General features: G+C 37.0%; 1 long non-coding RNA gene across 4 annotated transcripts in view; it reads right to left on the bottom strand.

Moving 5' to 3' along the window:
- The window catches only part of LOC147374286 (uncharacterized), a 394034-nt gene that overhangs the window by 39044 nt on the left and 337770 nt on the right, over window positions 1-17220 (bottom strand). Inside the window, exon 3 of one of the 4 annotated variants that reach the window (XR_015162598.1) lies at window positions 5623-6632. The exons of 2 other annotated variants lie outside the window; for them this stretch is intronic. This is a non-coding gene — a long non-coding RNA (uncharacterized LOC147374286). Of the gene's footprint in view, window positions 1-5622; window positions 6633-10197; window positions 11719-17220 lie in introns of those variants that run through there. One more of the 4 variants, XR_015162597.1, reaches the window with a different exon arrangement.

Below are 17220 nucleotides of genomic sequence, written 5' to 3' on the forward strand. Positions count from 1 at the left end.
TAAAAAATTTCACAGTATGGGCATTATTGAAATATTTTCCTATGAATGGCCATTAACAGTAAAGGTAGGACAAGTTTTTATTTCTTGAATAATTATTTTCCCAGGGTAATTTATTGAATGAACCTAACTTTTTAAGTTAATGTCAAGCTGTTCAATTATGTTTATTTGATGTGAATTCATTTTCTATATTTTTATTTTATTTGCTTTCTTAGTGGTAGTTTCTCATGTGTTTTGAAGGTTTACTCTGAATCTTCCTCTTCAATGCATTTTAATTTTTTCTTTCTCTCTCTCAATTCCAGATCCCCCTGTTTACTGCCTAAGAATTTTTGAGTCATTCCATCTGATCCCCTAGAAACATCTTGTCAGAATTAGGTCTTAAGTTAATGACTAGAAGGAAAGGGCAACCCACTCCAGTGTTCTTGCCTGGAGAATCCCAGGGACAGGGTAGCCCGGTGGGCTGCCGTCTGGTGGTCGCACAGGGTCGGACACGACTGAAGCGACTTAGCAGCAGCAGCAGCTTCTGACTAGGGATATTTCAAATTGATTAATTGAGCCAATATTTGGTTTGGGTTCAGCATTGGCTTCAAAATGAGTTCCCTTCCTCTTGTTTTTCAAAGTATGTGTCATTTTTTAAACTACAATCTATTTGATTCAAAGCAGCTATTTTCATTGTTCTTCTCAAAGCACAGAGGGAGTAAAGGGCAGGGATAGGAAACAATATCCCAAACCTTTGCTTTAAGAAATGAAACTGATGTAATACTCATTGTATTATGAGTAATACTCATTGTCAGTGAGCTTCCTGCTATTTTGTTCTGATCTAGGTGTGCAGCTCAGGAAGACTACAGTATCAGCTCTACTTACACTTTGCATATCTGTTGCTGCTGCTGCTGCTGCCAAGTCGCTTCAGTCCTGTCCGACTCTGTGCGACCCCATGGACTGCAGCCTACCAGGCTTCTCTGTCCATGGGATTCTCCAGGCAAGAACACTGGAGTGGGTTGCCATTTCCTTCTCCAATGCATGAAAGTGGAAAGTGAAAGTGAAGTCACTCAGTCGTGTCTGACTCTTAGCGACCCCATGGACCACAGCCCACCAGGCTCCTCCATCCATGGGATTTTCCGGGCAACAGTACTGGAGTGGGGTGCCATTGCCTTCTCCCTGCATACCTGTTACAGTAGTCTATTCCACAGAGCCATTCAGCTTGTCATGAGCTCAGATACACAAAGGAACCTATACATGCATCTGTATAAATGTGTGTGTATACATATATACAGTTTCTTCTAAAAATTGCATTCTGTTTTCAACATTGCTGTGTATCTTGAGCATAGGAGGACTTCAAAGGATGAACTTAAAATGCAACCTGGACCACTTGCCTGGAAGCAAATATAATAGAAACTAATTTATACAACTGAATAGTAAAAACCCCAACCAAAGAAAAAAACCTCAAAAATAAAACAAACAACAGCAATGAAAGGAATTTGATTCAACAATGGGCAGAGAGAATCTGAATAAACATTTTTCTGAAGTCATGCAGACAGCACACACATACATGAAGATGCTCAGTATCACTCATAACCTCAAAAACATATCACCTCACACGGGGTCAGTTTCAGTTCAGTTCAATTGCTCAGTCGTGTCCGACCCTTTGTGACCCCATGGACTGCAGCACACCAGGCCTGCCTGTTGATCACCAACTCCTGGAGTTTACCCAAACACATCTCCATTGAGTCGGTGATACCATCCAACCATCTCATCCTCTGTCATCCCTGTCTCCTCCTCCCTTCAATCTTTCCCAGCATCAGGGTCTTTTAAAATGATTCAGCTTTTTGCATCAAGTGGCCAAAGTATTGGAGTTTCAGCTTCAACATCAGTCCTTCCAATGAACATTCAGGACTGATTTCCTTTAGGATGGACTGGTTGGATCTCCCTGAAGTCCAAGAGAAACTCAAGAGTCTTCTCCAACACCACAGTTCAATAGCCATCAATTCTTCAGTGCTCAGCTTTCTTTATAGTCCAACTCTCACATCCATACATGACTACTGGAAAAACTATAGCCTTGACTAGACGGACCTTTGTTGGCAAAGTAATACCTCTGCTTTTTAATATACTGTCTATGTTGGTCATAACTTTTCTTCCAAGGAGTAAGCGTCTTTTTATTTCATGGCTGCAGTCACCATCTGCAGTGATTACACCTGATAGAATGTCTATAATCAAGATTGCTGGGAAAAATATCAACAATCTCAGTTATGCAGATGACACAACTCTTACAGCAGAAAGCAAAGACCCTCTTGATGAGGGTGAAAAAGGAAAGTGAAAAAGTTGGCTTAAAACTCAGCATTCAAAAAACTAATATTGCATCCAGGCCTATCATTTCATGGCAAATAGTTAGGGGAAAAATGGAAACTGTGACAGATTTTATTTCCTTGGGCTCCAAAATCACTGCAGACATTGACTGCAGCCATAAAATTAAAAGATGCTTGCTCTTTGGAAGAAGAGCTGTGATAAACCTAGACAGTGTACTAAAAAGCAGAGACATCACTTTGCTGATGTTTCTGCATTTCAGATTCATATAGTCTGTATAGTCAAAGTAATGGTTTTTCCAGTAGTCATGTAAGGATGTGACAGTTGGACCATAAAGAAGGCTGAGCACCAAAGAATTGATGCTTTCAAATTGCAGTGCTAGAGAAGACTCTTGAGTGTTTCTTAGATGGCAAGATCACACCAGTGAATCCTAAAGAAAATCAATCCTGAATGTTCATTGGAAGGACTGATGCTGAAGCTGAAGCTCCAATACTCTGACCACCTGATGTGAAAAGCCAACTCACTGGAAGAGACTTGGATGCTGGGAAAGATTAAGGGCAAGAGGAGAAGAGGGTGATAGAGGATGAGATGATTGGATGGCATTACCAGCTCAACAGACATGAGTTTGAGCAAGTTCCAGGTAATACTGAAGGACAGGGATGCTTGATGTGCTGCAGTCCATGGAGTCTCAAAGAGTCAGACATGACTTATTGACTTGATAACAACAAATAATCAAATGATAAATAACAAGTTTTAGAGAAGATGTGGAGAAAAAGCAACCCTTGTGCACTGTTGGTGTTAATGTAAATTGATTCAGTCACTATGGAAAACAGTATGAAGCTTCCCTCAAAATTAGTAAAAGAATTAACATATGATCCAGCAAATCGAATTCTGAGTATTTATCTGAAGGAAATAAAATACTAAATTGCAAAGATGTTTGCACCTGTATGCTCATTGCCACATTGTTTATGATAGGTAAGACATGGGGAAAAAAAAATCTGTGTTCATCAATGAGAGAAAAATGGATGAAGAAAACGTGCTAAATACATATTACATTTATATATATTTGTCAAATACGTTTCACACAAACACACACACAAGTATCATTTAGACATAAAAAAGGAGGAAATTCTGCCATTTATAACAACATGAGTAGAATTTGAGAGCATTACGCTAAGTGAAATAAATCAGAAAGAGAAAGACAGGAACTGTATGATCTCACTTATATGTGGAATCTGACAAAACAAAATCAGACAAAAAAAAAAAAAAAGGAACTCAAATTCAGATAAGAGAACAAACTGGTGGTGGCTTGAGGCAGTGGGTGGAGAGTAGGCAAAATGAGCAAAGGTAGTCAAAAGTTATAAGCTTCCAACTTAAAAAAAAGGTACTTTTTACAGAATTGTGGAAATGTTTATGATGTAAGCCTTTACAAGCTTATAAATTGACACCTACAGTTTATGATTATTTTTCACATGAATTTAAATCCAACAGAATTCTTTTACTAGAAGAGCAACTATTAATTGTTTTGCCAACTTCAGAATTTTCTTCCAGGTCCTAATAACTTGATGACCTTAAATCACTTACATATTTACGTATATAAAATATTACTATCCACCCAGTCATAATTACCCAGAATCCAAATCCAAGTTTTTGGGAGGTGGGGACCATGGAGGCAGAAGAGTTGGGGAATCAAAATGCTTAATTTTTAAATACATCAGTTCAATAAAAATTTTAAAAGAAGGAAAATATTTTTTCAGGCCAATCATAACCATATGTGGATCCTAAATAAAAACAATTAAAAATAGAGAGTAGAATAAGCTCCAAATTCAGTGAAAGCTTTTATCATTTAGAAATCTGAAAAAATATAAAAAATTATTTCTTTTAAGAAACATGGTAACTCAAAATACAATAACAGCTTTTAATTTCCTACTGTTATTTATAAATGGCATAAAGCATAATTATTAAAAAAACTTTCAAAGTTTCAATAAATTGTTAGGTACAATTAGTGAAGGACAATGCAATCAGATTTTGAAGGACTTTTCTCCCTAATATTGTATATTTTTTAACTTAGATTGTTCCTTTACCTAGTGAGAATGTGAGTTAAAATAAGTTTTATATATATATATACACACACACACACATATATATATAAACAGCAGACCTACATATTCATATAGGAAATAATTAGATAAACATAAAAAATACATCCTTTAACTAAATCCTTACCTTAGAATAAAACCTGGAATCTAGCCCCAGCCAATTTCCCTATTCTACAAATCCCTTTGAAAAGATAAGATTTATTGAGAGATGTTTTTACCTAATTCTTGAGAGAAGCTACCAGAACTGTAAGACATAAAACTTGTGTTGCTTATTTTACAATAGTTGCTATTTTACAATAGAGTAATGATGGTGCTCATTGAAATGTAGTTCCATACTGTTACCAAATCTGGTACATTTTTTCTAAATCCCTTTAGGACCTAGTAGTATATAGACATTTAAAATCAAACTTTTGAATTTCTGAGATCAGTAAAATTTCCAGAAACTGTTGTGAGAACAAGCATAACATTTTCAACAATTTTTTTTTCTAAGAAAAAATAAAAAACCCTGCTATTTAATATCAAAAGATTTCAACAAAAAAGTGAATCAAAGACATAATGTCAAAATAAGTTACAAGTTTTCTTAAGAAGAAGTGGTTTGGAAGCTTTATGACAAAACAAATACATATTACTTGCACTTCCTGTTTTGAAGTGAGTCCATGAACATTTCATTGTGGACTTTTTATTCAAAAAATATTTACTGAGAGCTGTTGTCCTAGGTTTTGCTCTAAATTCTAAGAGATAGAAGTGAACAAAACAAAGTCCCTACTTTTGTAAGATTAAATTCCAGGGAGAAGAATAAACAAAGGTACAAGTATAAATATCAGCTGGTGGACCTCCCTGGTGGCTCAGTGGAAGAATCGGCCTTCCAGTGCAGGACACGCAGGTTCGAAACCTGATCCGGGAAAACCCCACATGCCACGGAGCAACTAAGGCCGTGCACCACAACCGTCAAGACTGGATCTAGAGCCCAGGATCCGCAACTCCTGAGGCCTGCCCCATAGAACCCATGCTCCACAACAAAAGAAGCCACGGCAATGAGAAGCCTGTGCCTCGCAAGTAGAGAGTGGCCCCCACTCGCTGCAACTAGAGAAAAGCCTGCAGAGCAAAGAAGACCAACCACAACCAATAAATTATTAAATAAAATGATCTTTTCAAAATCTCTAAAAAAGTAATATCAGCTGGTAAAATTCAGTTCAGTTCAGTTCAATTGCTCAGTCATGTCCAACTCTTTGCAACCCCATGGACTGCAGCATGCCAGGCCTCCCTGTCCAACACCAACTCCCAGAGTTGACTCAAACTCATGTCCATTGAGTCCATGAGGCCATCCAACCATCTCATCCTCTGTCATCCCCTTCTCCTTCCACTTTCAGTTTTTCCTAGTATCAGGGTCTTTTAAAATGAGTCAGTTCTTCACATCAGGTGGCCAAAGTATTGGCGTTTCAGCTTCAGCATTAGTCCTTCCAAGGAATATTTAGGATTGATTTCCTTTAGGATGGACTGGTTGGATCTCCTTGCAGTCCAAGGGACTCTCAAGAGTCTTCTCAAACACCACAGTTCAAAGGCATCTGTCAGTGCTCAGCTTTCTTTATAGTCTTACTCTCACATCCATACAAGATACTGGAAAAACCACAGCTTTGACCAGATGGACCTTTGTTGGCAAAGTAATGTTTCTGCTTTTTTTAATATGCTGTCTAGGTTGGTCATAACTTTTTTCCCAAGGAGTAAGCATCTTTTAATTTCATGGCTGTGGTTATCATCTGCAGTGATTTTGGAGCCCCCCAAAATAAAGTCTGTCACTGTTTCCACTGTTTCCCCATCTATTTGCCATGAAATGATGGGACCGGATCCCATGATCTTAGTTTTCTGAATGTTGAGCTTTAAGCCAATATTTTCCCTCTCCTCTTTCACTTTCATCAAGAGGCTCTTTAATTCTTCTTCACTTTCTGCCAGAAGGGTGATGTCATCTGCATATCTGAGGTTATTGATATTTCTCCTGGAATCTTGATTCCAGCTTGTGCTTCCTCCAGCCCAGCATTTCTCATGATGTACTCTGCATATAAGTTAAATAAGCAGGGTGACGATATACAGCCTTGACGTACTCCTTTCCCTGTTTGGAACCAGTGTGTTTTTCCATGTCCAGTTCTAACTGTTGTTTCCTGACCTGCATATATTTTTCTCAAGAGGCAGGTCAGGTGGTCCAGTATTCCCATCTCTTTAAGAATGGTGAAATATCGGCTGGAAAAAAAATATAAAGCAGAATAAATGGAATAAGGTTTGCCAAATTAGAAAAGCTGTTTATTATTTAATATGAAACGGTCAAAGGCCTCTTTAATAGGGCAAAATTTGTGCAGAGGCCTGAAGAAGTCAGAGAATAAAGCATGTTCTTGGCAGAGAAGAAAGCCAGTGCAAGGGCCCTGAGGCAAACACAGGCTTACTGTGTTAGAACCAATAGCAGAGAGCCTATGTGGCTGAAACAAAGTGAGGCAGGGAAAGACTACTTAGGAAAAGATATTAGTAGGTTCATGGGTGCTCAGATTCTCCAGGGATTGTGAATACTTCAGTTTTGAGTGAAATGAGTAGTACTTGGAGAATCTTGAGCAGAGGAGTGAAATGATCTGCCTTAAGATTTTTCTCTCCCAATAAAGCTTTCATTTTGAAATATTTTTAGGTTTACTGAAGACTTTCAGAGATAGCAGTGACAGTTCCCATCCATGTACATCTCACGAGTTTGTCCCATTGTTTACATCTTACGTGGCTTCTTTGTCAGGGTAAATAACCAACACTGGTGTATTACTATTATTTACCTTCCTTCCAGACGTATTTGGATTTCATCAGTTCCTCCGTTAATGCCCTTTGTCTGTTCCATGAACCAGGCAACGCTTTGAGTGGCTGTTTTTCCGACAGGTCCCCAGTCGCTTCTGGCCCTTGGTAGTTTCTTCATCTTTATTTATTTTTCGTGACCTTGACAGTCTTGAGTAGTGGCCAAATCATTCTCAATAGTATCTCCTATTCTGAATTTGTCTGATGTTTAGTTCATGATTAGATTGAAGTTAGAGGTTTTTAGAAAGAATATTCAGAGGTGAAGTACCCATATATGTTGTGTCATATCAGAGGGTTTATGATATCTACATGACATCACTGATGATCGTGACCTTGATCTTGGTTATGGTAGTATTCGCCCCATTTCCCCACTTACAATTACTGTCTGTTTGGTTTTTTTCCTTTCTTTATATCATCCTTTGGAAGCATGATTTATGTTTTAAAAGGATAATTTTGACTTATGTTTTAAAGGGATAATTTTTATTACTATTTTGAGAATAGAAGGGATGTCAGGAGACAGTTGTGAGGCTGATGCTGTAAACAAGCGGAAACAGGGATGCAGCCTGCAGCGTGGAATGAACCTCCACGTAAATTAAAAGAAGGTGACTTTTCACTTGAGAATATCTTTGAAGAAGCCGTAATAATTATTAACAATATTAAATCTCAACCCTTAGGCACAAGACTTTTAAAATATACTGTTTGACAAAATTAGAAGAACACTTCTGCCTGCTGCAATGAAATGACTGTCTTGAGGAAAAAAAAAAAAAAACATTTATATGATTGAGCTGTGAGCTCAACAGGCCACTTTTTTTCATGGTACACCGTTTTTTACATAAAAGAATTATTAATAGACAAAGTACAGTGATCCAGACTTGGGTATCTGGCAGACATTGTCTTTTAAAAATGGATGAACTAACTTTGTCATGTCAAGGAACACAACTGGTGTTATTTGTTGCCAGTAATAACATTTGAGCTTTCAAGTGAAAATTAGAGCTTTGAACTTGTATCCAATATTCAAGACCTTCTTTTTTAAATTAAATCAGCCAACATAGCAACGAATGTGACTATTAAAATATTTTACAATGAAATGTGTCAACATTTGGAAGATATAAATTTGGGGAGCCAGGTTTTCTATAGACCAATGAATGATGTTTAAAAATCATGTATGTGTCAAAGATCTTTCAAAGTGTAAGATAGGTCAATGGATTTTATGCATATAAGTACAAAAAGTTTATTGATATTGATTCAGATTTCTCATTGCAAATAATCTTTAAGTAATTACTACTATTTGCAGTTTTTTGGTGAGACATAAAAAAGAATACCCATAACTATATGAAAAAGCTATTATAGTACTTTTTCTATTGACATATTCATGGGAGGTTAGATTTTCTTTCTGTATTTCAACCAAGCACCATACTGCAACCAATTGAATACAAAAGCAGATATAAGACTTTTTCTTTCTTCTATTAACTCAGGGATGAAAGACATTTGCAAAAGTGTACATCAGTGAAAGTTTTCTTCCTGAGTAATTTTCTCTTGGAAAATACTGTTGTTTTTTACACACAAAAAAATGCTATATGTGTTACTATATGGAGGGCTTACTATGACTGTTTTTGGATGAATTAATAAGTACAGATTTTTTTAAATTTCTTGATTTTAATTTCTAACATAGAAACTGTTGACAGGTATAAGTGACATAAAGACACATTCTTTGGAGTTCCCAATAATATTTAAGGGAGTAAAGAGACCCTGAAAGTAAATGTTAGAAAATTGTTGCTCCAAAAGATAGTTCTGAACAGGTCACACCTTTTATATAAATCTTTAGTGACTTAGGCTTAAAAGCAATGGAGAGATCACATTAACAAAAAGAGCAACTGATGTGAATGCACAAAAAAATGACTACTACTCAAAAATACAAAAACAGTTATTAGGCAAAATGTCTGAGTGGGAAAACTATTACTAAAAATATTTACAGGCAAAGTATCATTATATTTTATATAGAAATATGTTGCTTTTTTTGGTTTTTAGTCAGTCCTCAATTTCATAAAATATTCTCTCTCTTTCGCCCCCACCCTCATTTTGCTCAGACCTTTCCTTTGTCAGGAAAATATACTAATACTAAAGAGTGGTCATCTCTAATTGGTGACATTATGTGTGTGTGTGTGTGTGTGTGTATTCAGTCACTTAGGTGTATCCAACTCTGTGAGACCCCATGGACTTTAGCCCACAGGCTCCAGTCCATGGGATTTCCCAGGTAAGAATACTGGAGGGGTTTATCATTTCTTCCTCCAGGGGATCTTCTCAACCCAGGAACTGATCCTGCATCTCCTGTGTCTTGTACATTGTCAGGCAGATTCTTTACCACTGAGCCACCTGGGAAGTCCAATTGGTGAGATTAGGATACTTTAAAGAGAAGGCAATGGCAACGCACTCCAGTACTCTTGCCTGGAGAATCCCATGGATTGAAGAGCATGGTCGGCTACAGTCCATGGGGTCTGTCTGCTTCCTTCAAGCACTTAGCACTTCATCAACAGTAAAATACATATAACTTTCAAAAACAGAGTTCTAGTTGTTAGTAAATTTATATGTGTCTTTGATTATTAGCAATTCTGATGTAAAAAATAAATATACTTGATAAAAGACACATGCAAAACATTGGTCTAAATAGGTTTGGGTAATGGATATTGATTTTAATTATTTTTGTCTTATCAGACAAGTCAAGAATTGTTACCATCTGGTTGCATATGAAAGATTGGCCCAATATTCTGAATTGTAGAAGAATTTGAGTAGTTTGCTGTGTTCGTTATACGTATTTCAGTACAAGAAGATACATAATAAATAATATTTTGAATTCTTAAAATTTTATCTTCATATTTACTTACATGTTGACATTTTAATAGCTCCATAATTTTTAACAATTAAAATTTTTAAAGATAGTTTAAAATGAAAAACTAAAACATTCTATTTTATGTCTTTTCTGCAGTGAAGTGAAATTGTAACATTTCTGTCACACAAACCATAAAATTCATCAGCAGAACTTCTGTGTAGTAACTTAAAAATGTTGGTTAATGTACAGTTCGAATTTTTTATTTCTCGTTGAAAACTAGCCAGATTCAACCTCTTTTCCCCAAATAGTTCATATTTTTTTCAAATGTGCTTTCAGAGGACTTGAAATGAATGGCTTGGCACCATTCTCTGTTAAATACTCTAGTACTCTGAGAAATTAAACGGTGATTTTACTACTAGTATCCTCAATTTTTAATTTCTTTAATCTGCTTCAGTGTCTGAAAAATAGTTGAGCTTCTAGAGACCATTGACATGCAATCGCCTGTGAGTGTTGTCTTTAGAAATTCTTGTTACACTCAACACCCAATAGAATATTCTCTTAGGTGATCGAATTTGTAATAATTATACTTGTTTCTTATTGTGTTATCCAATAACTAATGCCTCCGTATTTCCATTTTTATGAGGCAGTGAGGTATCCTTTTCTATTGTAGTTTCCTATAGCTATGAGTCAGAAGAAATATCTACCACTTGAATTTCTTCTCTTAACGCTGAAACACAGCCTCAGTTTCCTCCCTTTGTTTCCCACTGTTCTTCCACTTCTTTTGGTTTCTTTTATTTGTTTGCATCATTTTTTTTTTTTTTGAGAAGCCTGCCTCAAAATATATTGGCAAGATAGATTGTCGTCAGCTCAAAAGTGACAGTTACCTTTAACTTGAGTGTGCTTTTCAGCTTCCTTAACCAAGCCCATGAGTAAATGGTCACATCTGTTGTTGAACAAGTTAGACAACAGTACAGAAAAGAATTACTTAGGGGTAGTTCAACCCTTGACGATAATTCTCCTAAAAGCAAAAATCTAAGGCAGTTGAAGGGAAGTTGGTATTTTCCCTTTCATCTTGCCATTTGGTTTGATCAATTTGTCTTCTTTTGTAGAGGTACTGAAGAGGTCTCATTTTCATGTTTATTTCTCCCAAATGGAACACAACTTTTGATATGCCTTTATTCAACTTTGTTCCTACACACATTTTTATTTTAATCAAAAGCTTTCTTGGAGTGAGCGAAGGCCACCTACAGAGCTAGTTTATGTCTTTAAAAAGCTTTGTTTATCACCGAGCGTGGTAGTCTATCGTAGAGGATTCATTTCAGTTCAAGGACATAGTATTGTCTTGACTGGACTTACGCATCAAAGGGAAGAATTAAAGGGTTCTGATGAAAACTTTGCACATGGCACACAGGTGGCTGAAAGTATGTGCCATCCTTTCTTGGGTCCTTTTGTCACCTTTCTTAGCTTTCTTGTTTTGAAACATGATAATAGTAGTATTTGAGTTTTCTGGGATTTTTGTTCTATATTGCATGCTGTGAAAGGATTTTTCTAGGTTCTGCTTCTGGGCTCCCTCTGATCTTGTGATGTTAAACACACTGCTGTCTTCCCTCGGCATTACTCTCATCATTTTCTTCTCCACTTGCTCCACTTCTATCCTGTGTATGTGGGAGGGGGCTGTATAGAAGATGTGAGAGGAAATTTAGTAGAATGGCAGAGTAGGGGGATGTCAGGGAATCACACTGCTGAAAAAAGGCCTCCACAACTTCTAAAAGAAAAAAGGATAGGCTGTGCCGGTCTTTGCATTTTTTTTTTCCCAACATAACCACAAAAGTTAAACTTTTTCCAATGAAGCCTTTAGAAAAGAAATACTGTCACTTATCTTTGAATTTTGCTATCATCTTGTTTCTAGAGTTGTGTCTCAAATTCATGAAAATTCATGGCTTGTTTTCTAAACAGTAGAGAATGATTTATACAACACAAATCCCATATTTTCTGGTAAGACTAGTGTCATTTTGACCTTGAAGAACTGTGCAAATTGTTATGAAAATAAATATTTCAATAAAGCGTGACATCATATCTTGATTCATTTTACACTGTGTGTGTTTAAGGAAATATTAGAACTTCCTTCTGATAGTTTTAATACCTTGGGAAATATGTTGACTTTTGCTTTCTGTCTTGACCCAGGTCATGTTTAGAAATTCCATTTTGTATTAGAACCAGATTTAGTCAGTCAACAACAACAAAGGAAAGGAATGTTGAATTTCTTGGACTAGATATCACTTAAATATTTTTTTTTCCTTTGCCAGTCATTTTGGTGAGAAATATATACACAGATGGAACACAAAGGCCTTTAAAATATTGACAAACATCCTGAAGAATAATTTAATAAAGATCAAATTTCTTGCACATAGGATCTTTCTGGTATCACTTTCTGCTATTCGGGGCTTCAGTTTAATCTTTCTTTGATATTATTTTCTGGAATGATTGGCTGGAATTATATAATTAAAACAATCTGCACGTGCTAGCATAAATTTGATTGTTCTAGACATTAGGACTAAAGCACTAAATTTAATACGAATCATGATAAGCTTTGATGGTTAAAGAAAAAATAAAGTCAGTTCTGGGGAGTATTTCATATTTCATCATCATCAGAAGTTTCTTATCTTCATTAAAGAACTTAGCACAGTTTCAGGCACATAGTAGGAGACAGGAATATAGACGTAGTTTTGTTGAATCAATACATGAAGATACACATTAAGTGAATTAAGTAGCTAAAAATTTTCAGAAATTTTCATTTTAAGAGAATCAATGCTTGAAAATAAACATGTGGTGGGCAACTAAGAAAACTGGAAAATAAAAGTGAGCAAATCATAAGCTGACAAAATTAACTTTTTTCAATTTCCTAGCAAAATATTAGTGTTTGTGAGTAATAACAAGAATGTTGCTAAAATCTCAACTCTGGCTCCTAGCTGCTTCATTCAGTAATGAACACAGTGTGATGGATTTATATTTTAAAACATCTGAGATAAATTATGATTGCTTTTATTAACATATTCCAATATAAAGAAAACCATTTGCTGTAATTAACATGTTGGTTTATTCTCTCAATCTCTCTTCTCTCTCTGTCTGGAGGTCCAGGCATATTATAATTGGCTCAAAGAAGAGCTTTCTTTAGATTCATTTACTGTTTATTCATTCATTGTTTCTTTTACCCACACCGCCACTTTCTGCCTCAATCTTCTTAATATAAATTAATAAGTATAAATATGTGCATATACATCATATTTCTGCTTTATTGACTATGCCAAAGCCTTTAACTGTGAGGATCACAATAAACTGTGGAAAATTCTGAAAGAGATGGGAATACCAGAGCACCTGACCGGCCTCCTGAGAAATCTGCATGCAGGTCAGGAAACAACAGTTAGAACAGGACATGGAAAAACACACTGGTTCCAAATAGGGAAAGGAGTACATCAAGGCTGTATATTGTCACCCTGTTTATTTAACTTATATGCAGAGTACATCATGAGAAACGCTGGGCTGGAGGAAGCACAAGCTGGAATCAAGATTGCCGGGAGAAATATCAATAACCTCAGATACGCAGATGACATCACCCTTCTGGCAGAAAGTGAAGAAGAACTAAGGAGCCTCTTGATGAAAGTGAAAGAGGAGAGTGAAAATGTTGGCTTAAAGCTCAACATTCAGAAAACTAAGATCATGGCATCTGGCCCCATCATTTCATGGCAAATAGATGGGGAAACAGTAGAAACAGTGGCTGACTTTTTTTCTGGACTCCAAAATCACTGCAGATGGTGACTGCAGCCATGAAATTAAAAGACGCTTACTACTTGGAAGGAAAGTTATGACCAACTTAGACAGTATATTAAAAGCAGAAACATTACTTTGCCAACAAAGGTCCATCTAGTCAAGGCTATGGTTTTTCCAGTGGTCATATATGGATGTGAGAGTTGGACTATAAAGAAAGCTGAGCGCTGGCGGACTGATGCCTTTGAACTGTGGTGTTGGAGAAGACTTTTGAGAGTCCCTTGGACTGCAAGGAGATCCAACCAGTCCATCCTAAAGGAGATCAGTCCTGGGTGTTCATTAGAAGGACTGATGCTGAAGCTGAAGCTCTAATACTTTGGCCACCTGATGCAAAGAGCTGACTCATTTGAAAAGACCCTGATTCTGGGAAATACAGAGGACAGGAGGAGAAGGGGAAGACAGAGGATGAGAATGATTGGATGGCATCACTGACTCAATGGAGATGACTTTGGGTAAACTCCGGGAGTTGATGATGGACAGGGCGGCCTGGTATGCTTCGGTCCATGGGGTCGCAAATAGTTGGACATGACTGAGCCAACAAACTGAACTGAACTGATACATCATATGTATGCACATAATTTAAATGTGGCTTGAGTGTTTTTTCACATACAGCTTTTAATTATAATAATTGAGTACTTACTAGCCAATTATCGCACATTGGATAAAATATTTGTATTTTCCACTCAGATCAAGTTTTTAGGATCATCCGTGCTGCTGTATGCATGTCTCATCCATTGCTCCTGCCTGTAGATCCCGCTCTCCTACTATCACTTATGTATGAATGGGTAAATTACTTAAACTAAACCTCAATTTCATCTATAAAACGGGAGAGGATAATATCTACCTCGTAACTTAAAACTAAACACAATTAAAAATCCATTTCCTCTGTTGCACTAGTTACATTTTACCTAATCAGTTATGTGTGCCTAATTGCTACAATATTGGTCAGTCCAGATACAGGACTTTCCCATTACTGCAGAAAGTACCATTGGCTGCAATGTTTTAGAAACTCATTCTAGTGGCAGGAATGGAGGATGCATTGGAAGGGAACAAAAGTAAAGTCCAAAAGAACATCTTGGGAATCCAGCCAAAGGCCTCTATGAAACAGAAGTGGTAAAGATAGAGAAGATGGGATAGATACAAAAGACATTCTTTGTAACTACTTCTTTGAAAATGTATTTATAAATGCATTTTTTTCCTGAAATTCTCCCTAAGAAAATTAATTAATAGAATTATCAATTATTCTGCCAGTGGGACTTTAAAAAAAGTTCTCAGTAGATACTTCCAGATTGCTTTAAAGGAAGCTTGTACATATTTGATCTCTTTCTTACCCATTGACAATGAATGTCCTTACCAAAAACAACTTTTCCAGCTTGATTATGGCAACATGAAATCTCATTTTTAAAAAACTTTTACTATTCCTAGTTTGTCTGTCTTTCAAAATATCTTTTTGATATACAATACTAATTTTCACACAATCAAAATTGTTAACTTTTCCTTTTGCTCTAATAATATTTGCGTAAATAAGGACTTCTTTCAGTTCAGTTCAGTCACTCAGTCCTGTCTGACTCTTTGCAACCCCATGGACTGCAGCACGCCAGGCCTCCCTGTCCATCACCAACTACTGGAGTCCACCCAAACCCAAGTCCATCGAGTCAGTGATGCCATCCAACCATCTCATCCTCTGCCATCCCCTTCTCCTCCTGCCCCCAATCACTCCCAGCATCAGAGTCTTTTCCAATGAGTCAACTCTTCACATGAGGTGGCCAAAGTACTGGAGTTTCAGCTTTAGCATCATTCCTTCCAAAGAAATCCCAGGGCTGATCTCCTTCAGAATGGACTGGTTGGATCTCCTTGCAGTCCAAGGGACTCTCAAGAGTCTTCTCCAACACCACGGTTCAAAAGCATCAATTCTTTGGTGCTCAGCTTTCTTCACAGTCCAACTCTCACATCCATACATGACCACTGGAAAAACCATAGCCTTGACTAGACGGACCTTTGTTGACAAAGTAATGTCATTGCTTTTTAATATGCTGTCTAGGTTGGTCATAACTTTCCTTCCAAGGAGTAAGTGTCTTTTAATTTCATGGCTGCAATCACCATCTGCAGTGATTTTGGAGCCCCATAAAATAAGTCAGCCACTGTTTCTACTGTTTCCCCATCTATTTGCCATGAAATGATGGGACCAGATGCCATGATCTTAGTTTTCTGAATGTTGAGCTTTAAGCCAACATTTTCACTCTCCTCTTTCACTTTCATCAAGAGGCTCTTTAGTTCTTCTTTACTTTCTGCCATAAGGTTGGTGTCATCTGTATATCTGAGGTTATTGATATTTTTCCTGGCAATCTTGATTCCAGCTTGTGCTTCCTCCAGCCCAGTGTTTCTCATGATGTACTCTGCATATAAGTTAAATAAGCAGGGTGACAATATACAGTCTTGAAGTACTCCTTTTCCTATTTGGAGCCAGTCTGTTGTTCCGTGTCCAGTTCTAACATTGGCTCCTGACCTGCATATAGGTTTCTCAAGAGGCAGGTCAGGTGGTCTGGTAATCCCTTCTCTTTCAGAATTTTCCACAGTTTATTGTGATCCACACAGTCCAAGGCTTTGGCATAGTCAAAAAGGCAAAAATAGATGTTTTCCTGGAACTCTCTTGCTTTTTCGATGTTCCAGTGGGTGTTGGCAATTTGGTCTCTGGTTCCTCTGCCTTTTCTAAAACCAGCTTGAACATCTGCAAGTTCATGGGTCACGTATTGTTGAAGCCTGGCTTGGAGAATTTTGAGCATTACTTTACTAGTGTGTGAGATGAGGACTTCTTTAGATGACAATATATACATTGTGGATCTCTGAAGTGTTCTGCATGTCAATGAAAATCATGATTATGAGAGTCTTTGGTAGGATCAAGGAGTATGGATGGGGTAACATTTGGGAAATTATTACAATAATATAGGGATGAGATGTACTTTGTCTCAGGTGATGAGTGTAGAAAAGAGAAGTGAGGATTTTATATGAGAACTAAAGGAATCATTAACACATTTCAAAGACTGCCTCTCTCTCTCTCTATGTATATATATGGGATCAAAAGCTAGAAATCAGAAAGACTTCCTGTTTTAACCCAGGATAACTGACAGACTTGTGGATTCATGATTCAGACAATTAAATTGGGTGGCGACAAGATAAATTTAGAAACACTGATTTGGGGAAATAGACACATGACCAAGTGAAGACTAGCAGGGTTGGAGGCAAGAAATCACAGCCCAATTAGAGGAAAACAGCAGCAAAATGACAGTAAATTTAGAGGAGGAAGAATGTACCTGAATTAAGAAAATGAATGCGCTTTCTGAAGGAGATGTT

The sequence above is a fragment of the Bos grunniens genome, chromosome 4 (assembly GCF_055505025.1).
Source record: "Bos grunniens cultivar Pamir isolate PY7600 chromosome 4, Bosgru_T2T1.0, whole genome shotgun sequence".
In the NCBI taxonomy this organism is placed as follows: Eukaryota; Metazoa; Chordata; class Mammalia; order Artiodactyla; family Bovidae; genus Bos; species Bos grunniens.